Here is a 9,399-nt window from a genome sequence, read left to right on the forward strand (position 1 = left end):
CTCTCCCACCTGAGCCGTGCGGAAGCAGGTTAGTCCCACCTGAGAGGAACAATAGGTCACAGCCTACTACTGCACTCCCACTAAGCAGTCTGGAGTTCAAACCCAACCCCACTTTTAGCTTTTGGGCTATACCCAGCCCCCACTCCAATAACATGCCTGCCACGTCGCTAGATTTCTCCACATGTTGGAATCTGACCTCCGTCATACACACGCTCTGTGATCCAGGATGTGTCACTCGGCTTCAGCAAGTTCTGCTGCAGTTACATCTGCTGTTGTGATGATGAAGGGATATAGACCCCTGCAAGCAGAGTGCTCAGTGCCGCCTGAAGGGCAAAGAGAGGTAAGTGCAGGGATTTAGACCCCTGAGATGCGCCCACCTCTTTGGGGCTGATATCCCAGCTATTCTGAGCAGACTCCTTGGTGTGTTCTCTCTGTTAGTTAAGTCCAGCTCACGATATGGAAATGAAGTATGTCAGTGGCAAGTCTGGACGAAAATGGCAGAGATTTGTGTTTTCTTAGGCATCAGCTGAATTCTCACAACCAGACAAGTGAGAACAGGAGGGCTGGACTTGCTTCTTTTTCTTGAAACTGGAAGTCAGGGGAGACCTCTCTGGAAAAGAGGCATTGCAGTCCCAAGGTAGAACCCCCAGATGGAGGAAAGGCTGAGGTGACTGGGTGAAAGAGATCTGATTCCGATTGCAGTGTTTTCTTTGTTGCTTTGAACTGCTTTGATCAGTCTCTTCTTGGAATCTCCTGAGAATACTGCCAATAGAGTACTGATACATCAAACCATAATAAGAATCATATGCAACAATGTTCATCCAATAAAGAAACATTGAATCGCCGCTATGTTCAAGGTTCTATGTTGAGTGTCTAAATACCCAGTATCTTCCAGCAGAACCGTCTCCTCTTTTGACCAAGAGCCTCCCTGTCAGACAGACCTGAAACTCCAGCACCATCTTTTACTCCCCCTGTCCCATTTCCCCCTCTTCCTGCTCTCCTTACTCACTATATATCTAGTTTGTGGTAGCATCCTTTAACTTGACCCCTTGACTCTGGGCTTGACATTGGGTACTAGGAAGGTAATTTGGAGTTAAATATGTAGGATAGAATCTTGGCTAAGGGTTTAAGACTATATCTGAATTCTTATTTTTTATTTCTAAATAGTCAGCAAAAAGCACCTGGGATTTTATCACCCAGAAACGACCAATACCAACTATTACTAGCAGTTTGTATAACTCTGTATATTTCACCTAATTTTTAAAAATAAAATGATATCATATATATGCATAATTGGAAATCTTTTATACATAAACCCTGAGCATTTTCATGAAAATAAAGTATACCTACATTTTTAATGGATGTATTATTATATATACTATTATATCACTATTCCTTAATTTCTTAAATCCTTCTTTGATTTACCTTTATATTGCTACTGATATTTTACTGTTATAAACGTTATTATAGCAAGTTACAAAATGCATAGATCTTTGTACCATTTTTGGTGTATTTTCATCAAAAAAAGTCACATATGGAAGTTGCTGGATCAAAGAGGTATTTAAGGCTTTAGGTAAATAATGTCAAATTGCCCTCTAGAAATTTTATACCAATTTACACTCCCGAAAGCAGCCTAGAATCATGGTTCTTTTCCTAGGCTATCACCCAGTTATTGCTGGCAATTTGACAGGTGACACGTGATCTCATTATTGTGTTAATTTGTATTTCCTTGAATACGAATGAGATTGAGCAGTTTTTGCCTACTTTAGGCCATTTATATGTATATTATTGTTTCTTGAGTTGTCTGCTTATATCTTCTCACTCTGCTTTCTTGATTTACCTTATTTGTCTATATTAATTCTGTCACATATACATTATCTATTTTCCTACCAGATAGTTTGTGTGTACCGATTATTGGAATAGAAATTTAAAATTTTTATTTTACCAAAACTGTCACACCTTTTATTTATAATTTGTGACCTTAGGTTTTTTAGAAAGGATTTTCCTATTTCCAGACTAGCAAATATTCATCTATATATTATTCCAGTATTTTCAAAGCTCCACTTATTACAATAAAATCAGATTGATATTGAATTTATTTTGATATAAGGCATAAGACAAAAAAGTATATGTATGGCTTCATTTGTTCTAATTTACTGATAAATCCATCATTTCCCCACTGGTCTGAAATGCTGATAATATCACTGACTAGTCTCACACATCTGTGAATTTACTGAGGATCTTTGAGGTGGACGGTTAGAAACAAAGACACAGGGAGGTTCAGGTATGAAATAACGATAAGGGAGGGAATAGGAATGAAAGGATGGGGATTATGAATGTATAATGAATAATGGGTAAATCTTATCTTCTCTTTGAAATGTGAAGATACTAAGGAACGGTCAAGAGAAACAATAGCTTTTTTTTGAACCAGGTGACTGAGGAAAAGTGCTATGCATAAAACTGTGAAAAGCAGGAGTTGGTTGTGAAATAGAAGGTGATGATTATTTGATCATTAAGATTTTGAGCTTGTGGACTCCATGAATCATTTATGTGATGGTGATGATGATGACAACCGAGAAAGAGAGAGAGAGAAAGAACGAGAGAGAGAGAGAGAGAGAGAGAGAGAGAGAGAGAGAGAGAGAACAAGCCAGGGAGAGAATTAGGGAGAGAGAGTAAACTAAACCAAGGCTCAGATTATTGAGCATCTTCTGTATTTCACACGCAATGCTGCAATTTCCTAAATGGTTCATTGTCTTTCCTGGAGAAAGATTTTGCTTTCTCCCTCAGAGAAGTAAAGCAATAGCCAGTGGCACCATGGAGCCTGAAAAATGGCACATCAGCTACTCCCCAGCCCACCCTCATCCTCCCCCACCCCTCCTGCCCAGCCTCAGAGCCTCATGTCTCAGATCCCTAGTCACCCTCCTCCCGTGTGAGAGAGGAGGTGGAACTCCCATCCTGCAGCCCACAGGTAAGGTAGAGAATGCTGGAGAGGAGAAAGAGGGGAAGAGGCTTCTGTAGGACTGGAACCCTGGGCTTGTTTCCTCAAAACTTCTCCCAGGTCTACTGCTAGTGCAAGCAGAAGTTGAGGAGAAGGAGAGGGAGAAAGTGAGCGAGCACCCCAACACTGCCCCACCACACATGCTGGCCTCCACCCCCCAGCTCACCCCTAGCTGCTCTTTCCCAGGCTGGGGTACAGCCAGAGAAGCTCAGGGCAGCCACAGTCGTGGGCATGAGAACGCTGCCTTCCACAACAGTGGCTATAACAAGTAGAAAAGAAGTTCCTAGTGGCCTGATTTGTAACATCAGACCTTTGTTCTATGGGAACATATGAGCTGTAGTGGTTCAGGGTCAAAGAAATGTCTACTGAGATTTATTACGAATTGAGAAGGCTTTCGTGGTCTGCTCCCATGTACAACTGTGTTTCTATGGACGGTGTGTCCACATTCCAAGTAACTGACTTGTGAGCAGACATTAGGACTGAGGCTCCTGGAAATTGGAAATGGGCTGTACTAAGTTTTCCAAACAAGCAGACGAAATGAAATAAAGAAAATCCATCATTGGAAACAGAAGCAAACTTCCATACTTTGTAGAAACATTTTTACAGGCGAGGATTTTCCAAATCAAATTTTGCTTCAAATCAGAGATCCTTAAAGTTGAGCACTAGCCAGAAGTAGTAGAATCTGGGTTATTAAAAATAAACGCTTTGTACTTTTAAATGTTTCAAATATACTTTAGCATACTCGCTACTATTTTAACCCAAGATGACCCTGTGAGAGATGATTTCCCCATTTTCTAGATGAAAGCTAAGAGTAGGATGGACCAATGCACTTGACTGATACCATGGTTCAGAGCAGAACTGGGACTCACGAGGACCTTGCATTCTACCTCCGCTCTCCCCCCCAACAATGCTGCCGTCCTTGAAACTCTGTCTTTTGAGTCACTTCTTCTTCTTTTTCTTCTTTTGATAGGAAATCTTCACTTCCCAGACCATACATGTTTTGCAGGCCTCAGTGTGGCTTATTTTGCTTGTTTGACATGCAGGCATTTGTTACATACTGCAAATGTGAATCTACAGACATGATCAGAAGTCTATTTTAAGTTTAATGACATGATCACACAGACAGAGCCTCCTTTTGATAAACTTAACAACATAATGTCCTGAGAACATGAATATGCCAGGATATAAAAGCTTAGCAGACTGTGTTTTAATCCCTAATCAATGAAAGCAGAGAACACTGTATTCTTAAAGTGCATAGTGTTATTCTGTGCCTTTAGGACCTATCTGTCATTTATGGTAAATATAAGAAGGAAAGACAGTACAAAATTTGTGAAAAATACTTTAAATTTTTTTCTAAAAATCACTCCTCTCAATATAAATAGCATTAATTAGAATTTCTTCTCCAGTTGCTATCTATGACTATATTAATTTTACCATTAATTTAAACTCCATTTCCGAAAGATTTCTTAGGCAGGCTACTCCCTAGTTTTGCTGATGCAGATGATAAGGAAAACATACTATCTCTGATATCAGCTTTCAGATGAAACAGGAGATGATATGATAAGGAGAGTTAAAAATGAGTCTAATCGGAAAGACACTAAGAATGGAATAAAAACCTGTGGGACATCCAAAGAGGAACCTGGGAGCTCTCCCTAGTCTTGCCCAAGTATGAGAAGTCTGCGTGGGTGCAGCGCTCTGAGCTGAGGTGAGCCAGACACAGGCTGGAGAGTACAAGCCTGGCCGCGCCTTGTCCTATCGCTTCTCCTCATACCACGTCCCACGTGGCCAGCAAACAGGGCTGCCTGTACGGAGGGGCAGACGCTGCAGGTTGGTAGGTGTCCAGGTGCCAGAGTGGTCAACACACCCAAGCAAAGGAAGTGAGCTTGTAGGAATAAAACGTTCTCTTTCAAGACATAGAATAAAACCTTCTGGGAAGTGTCTGTTAGGACGGGTAAGCTGTTGCAATGGTGAGAGAGATAATTATTTGATTTTTATTTAACTTTTTTAAAGTTTACTTATTTAGGGGCACCTGGATGGCTGAGTCAGTTGCGTGTTCCACTTCGGCTCAGATCATGATCTCTTGGTTTGTGAGTTCAGTCCCCACGTCAGGCTCTGTGCTGACACTTCAGATTCTGGGTCTCCCTCTCTCTGTGCCTCTCCCCTGCTCACACCCTATCTCTCTCTCAAGAATAAGTAAAGATAAAAAAATTTTTTAGGTTTACATATTTATTTTTGTGAGAGAGAACATGAGCATGAGCAGGGGAGGGGCAGAGAGAGAGAGAGAGAAGGAGAGAGAGAGACTTCCAAGCAGGCTCGTGCTGTCAGTGCAGAGCCCAACGCGGGCCTCAAACTCACTAACTGTGAGATTGTGACCTGAGCAGAAACCAAGAATCAGAGGCGTAACCAGCTGAGCCACCCAGGCACCCCAAGATAAGTATTTGATTTTTAAAAATAAAAATTATCTTTTCCTCACCGCAGTTTGCATTGTATTATCAGAGACGGAAGTTCTAGTTATTTTTAGAACATCTGTATTTTTACAGCAAAAAAAAGAGCTTGGAAGAATAGGCTAAATCTGTCACCTTACAGGGAGCCTAGAGTCCCCAAGTTCTGACATTCATGGCTCCCTACCTCTCTGGTGGGTGTGCCACTTAATTGCAGGCAGGAGCTGCTCTGAAGCACCGAATAACAATTTCCTGTTTCACCTCGCTCTCCAGAGAACGCTGGGACTGCACATCCAGGGAAGAGTTGAGGTTAGATTTCCATTTTATGTATATGTGAGAGAAATTTTATTTTCACTTTTAATGAAATGTTGGGTTCTAAAAATCCAAAGAGAGTAAAACATTTTTATTTTGGTAACATTACATATTGAGTTATTTGTTTATCTTTTGGCTGAAAAATTAGTATAATAATTATGAGTATTGATTGAAATAGCCTCACTTTATAAGTGAACAAAGATTGGTTTCTTGAATGGCTTAAATATTGTCACTGTAATGCTACACACGTGTGTAATGTGCTATAGATGTGTATATATATATGTTAATGTCAGTAATTGATTGTAGAATTCTGTACCTGAGACTTTTCTTACCATAGGCCCAAATCAGGGAGATAACGTTATGAGACTAAGGAGCCCCAGTGAGAAAGGAAATAGAAAATAGTATCTCGAATTCAGCTAATTCAGACCCTTTCTCATAACCAACTCTTGGTTTTTTAGGTCTTTGGGAAACTTATGAAAACATAGATTAATATCCCTTATAACCTATGAATATATTACTAAGAAAATTTTTATGTTTATTTTTGAGAGAGACAGAGCATGAGCAGGGGGAGGGGCAGAGAGAGAGAGGGAGACACAGAATCTGATGCAGGCTCCAGGCTCTGAGCTGGCAGCACAGAGTCTTATAACAGGGCTTGAAATAACGAACTGCAAGATCATGACCTGAGCCAAAGTTGGATGCTTAACTGACTGAGCCACCCAAGTGCCCCACTATGGATATATTATTATTAATTTTCTACTTTGTTTTACAGGAAATGAAGGAAGCACTTGAACAAAGACCACAAATTCAACAGCTGGGAAGGCATTATGGAGAAATCATTATGACAGGTTTTCTTTTTTCTTCAGTTTTGTCTAAAAGGAACCAAAGAACTGATGAAATTTACTCTTAGACCAAATATTCCTTTGAAAACATGAGCATGATCCATTTGCCAAGAGACATGTACTAAAACATGATATCTATTTACTATTTTTTTGGTTTCTAAACTAAACTGACATGAAACGAGTTCTAAAAATATTTAAGAAATGGGTATGACTTTTTATTGAATATATAAATTTCTCATCTGAGGGTTGGTACCTGCTCTTTTTCTTCTCCGAAAAGCAACCTCTTCCTATGGGAATGGTCCCTTGCCTGTCATTGTCCATTGTCAGCCCTAGCTATTACCATCTTCCCAATAGACCAACTTTCTGGATGCATCTTTTTCACTGGTCAGGATATGTTGCATTCATACATCTTTCTGCTTTAAAGATCTGGCCTCCTTGGGGGGGACACTGACAAACAGTGTTCCTCTCATGACTGCTGTAACTTCTTCTCTCTGTTACTTCCCAAGCACAGGGCCATTACTGGGAACCATGTCCACCCATACACGGGGATCGGGAATAAGTATGGAAGAGTTCAGCTTGGTTCAACAAACAGATACGGTGTTTCTGTTCTGTGCTGGGAATTGTGGTAGGTGTTGCGGTACAAAGTGAAGAAAGAATCTGTTCAGTCTCAAGGAGCTTATGGTTCAATAATTTGTCTTAAATTAACCCTCAGGGCGGTCTTATCCAGTATGCTTGCTCCTGTCGTGTTCATTGTCTGTGCAAGCATTCCTGGGCTTGCTTCAGATCTTTCCTCCCTTTGCTCTTTAATCCTGTAATATCTTTCTCTTTAACCCTGTCCCCGAGTGTTTAGGAATACAGCTTGCAACGGAGGTCTCAGAAAGGCTTCCTGAGCTAAATAAAAGAGGCTATAAACATTTAACTGTTTTTTCCCCAAAATTACTAGATCAAAAAGCAGCAAAAAACAAAAGATCACATCATATTATCTGATGTGTTCTGGGGACAATAAGAACCTTTTAGTTTCTTGATTAATTTAGAATTTATATGTAATTGACAATATATAGTCTTAGCTACTTAAAAAATGTTTTTAATGTTTATTTTTATTTTTGAGATAGACACAGAGACAGAGCAGCAGGGGAGGGGCAGAGAGAGGGGGAGACACAGAATCCAAATCTGAAGCAGACTCCAGGCTCTGAGCTGTCAGCACAGAGCCCAACATGGGGCTGGACGCAGGGCTTGATGTGGGGCTCAATGCAGGACTTGACCCCACAAACCGTGAGATCATGACCTGCGCTGAGGTTGAATGTTTAACCAACTAAGCTACCCAGGTGTCCCTGGTCTTAGCTACTTTTAAAAAATCAAAATAATAATCACATTTGAAAACAATTTAGGGAGAAAATCTAATGGTTTATGGCAGATTTGTACATCTTAAGAATTATTTTGGATGAAATATTAAAACTGAGACTTGGAAAAACCATAGAATGCTCATATTCTTGCTTAAATAAAAAAATTAAAAGAGATTTTTCTTGTGCCTATCCCCCAAAACAGCAAGAACTTGTAGATTTACATAGTTTCAGCTCTAAGAAAGTTGGACTGTCAAATCTACAAAAAATAGAAAAAAAGAACATGAAAAATATTGCAAAACTAAAGTATTTCTCTAGATTATTCAAGTTTTTTAAGACCATAATTTCATTTCTCAGAAACATGCATACTCTGGCCTGGTACCTTAGGAGACTCTTTCTCTTTCCCTTTCTTGAAATCAGGTAGGACTCCCTCCTCTCCCCTGCAAGCATCACTTTAACTGTGGTTTCCAGAAACTAGAAAAATTAAGCCTTAGATATTGAATAAATAACCAGTATTAGCATCTCTGAAAGTAGCCTAAACCTTATCTCATTTTTTTCAAGTTTATTTATTTTTGAGAGAGAGAGCACGTGTGCACATGTGCACACACACACACACACACACACACACACACACGTTCACATATGCTAGCACAAGCGGCAGGGGGCAGGGGGGCAGAGAAAGAGGGAGACAAAGGATCCAAAGCAGGCTCCGGGAAGTCAGCACAGAGCCTGATGTGGGGCTCTCACTCACACACTATGAGATTGTGACCTGAGCTGAAGTCTGACGCTTAGCAACTGAGCCACCCAGGTGCCCTAAACTTTATCTCTTCTAATTGAACAAACAAAATCCCCCTATATTTCTCTGATTTGTGGTTTTTTTGTTATTGCCTCCACTTATTCATACTATAATGCTATCATTTCTATTGTTCATTTTAAGCGTTTAGTATTTCAAGTACATTTAAATAAGCCTCTTGCAACCTGGTCTTGAAACTTACCCACCATCTATAGCAATATATTATGAAGCAGTGTATTTTAAGACTAACAAATGATTTGCTACAAAAATTGGGGGTCTTAAGCTGGAAACTACTTCTAACAACATAGATATTCATGTGTGGGTTTTGTACTCAGGTTCATTAATTTATAGTTTTACCCAGAATGTTGCTTTTTAGGATCTTTTAAAATCTAGAACTCATGTTATTACCTAACTGGTAATAAGCCATTTCACATTCAACATACAAAAGATATAGCTGTTAACAGCGTAGCTTGTAAATCAATGTAGTATCGTGTGGTCCATGATAATTGGTTGGATTCAATATTACTACATCAAGCAAGAGGCCCAGCACTTTTGCTCTTAAAAAAAATGCAAATTGGATTGACCGAATGGGTACGGGCTGCTAAATTTCCACATGTTAGTTATACTGTGTCAGAGAATCATACTTTCCCAGTGCTACGTTCTGACAACTTACTCT

At 39.9% G+C, this 9,399-nt stretch overlaps 1 long non-coding RNA gene across 1 annotated transcript; it reads left to right on the top strand.

Moving 5' to 3' along the window:
- The first annotated feature begins 266 nt into the window (after positions 1–266).
- Positions 267–6,783, top strand: LOC115306024. Its single transcript, XR_003915139.1, has 3 exons — positions 267–340; positions 5,657–5,748; positions 6,521–6,783. It is a non-coding gene; the product is annotated as an uncharacterized LOC115306024 (long non-coding RNA).
- The last annotated feature ends 2,616 nt before the right edge of the window (positions 6,784–9,399 follow it).

Source organism: Suricata suricatta, chromosome 11 (genome assembly GCF_006229205.1).
Source record: "Suricata suricatta isolate VVHF042 chromosome 11, meerkat_22Aug2017_6uvM2_HiC, whole genome shotgun sequence".
In the NCBI taxonomy this organism is placed as follows: Eukaryota; Metazoa; Chordata; class Mammalia; order Carnivora; family Herpestidae; genus Suricata; species Suricata suricatta.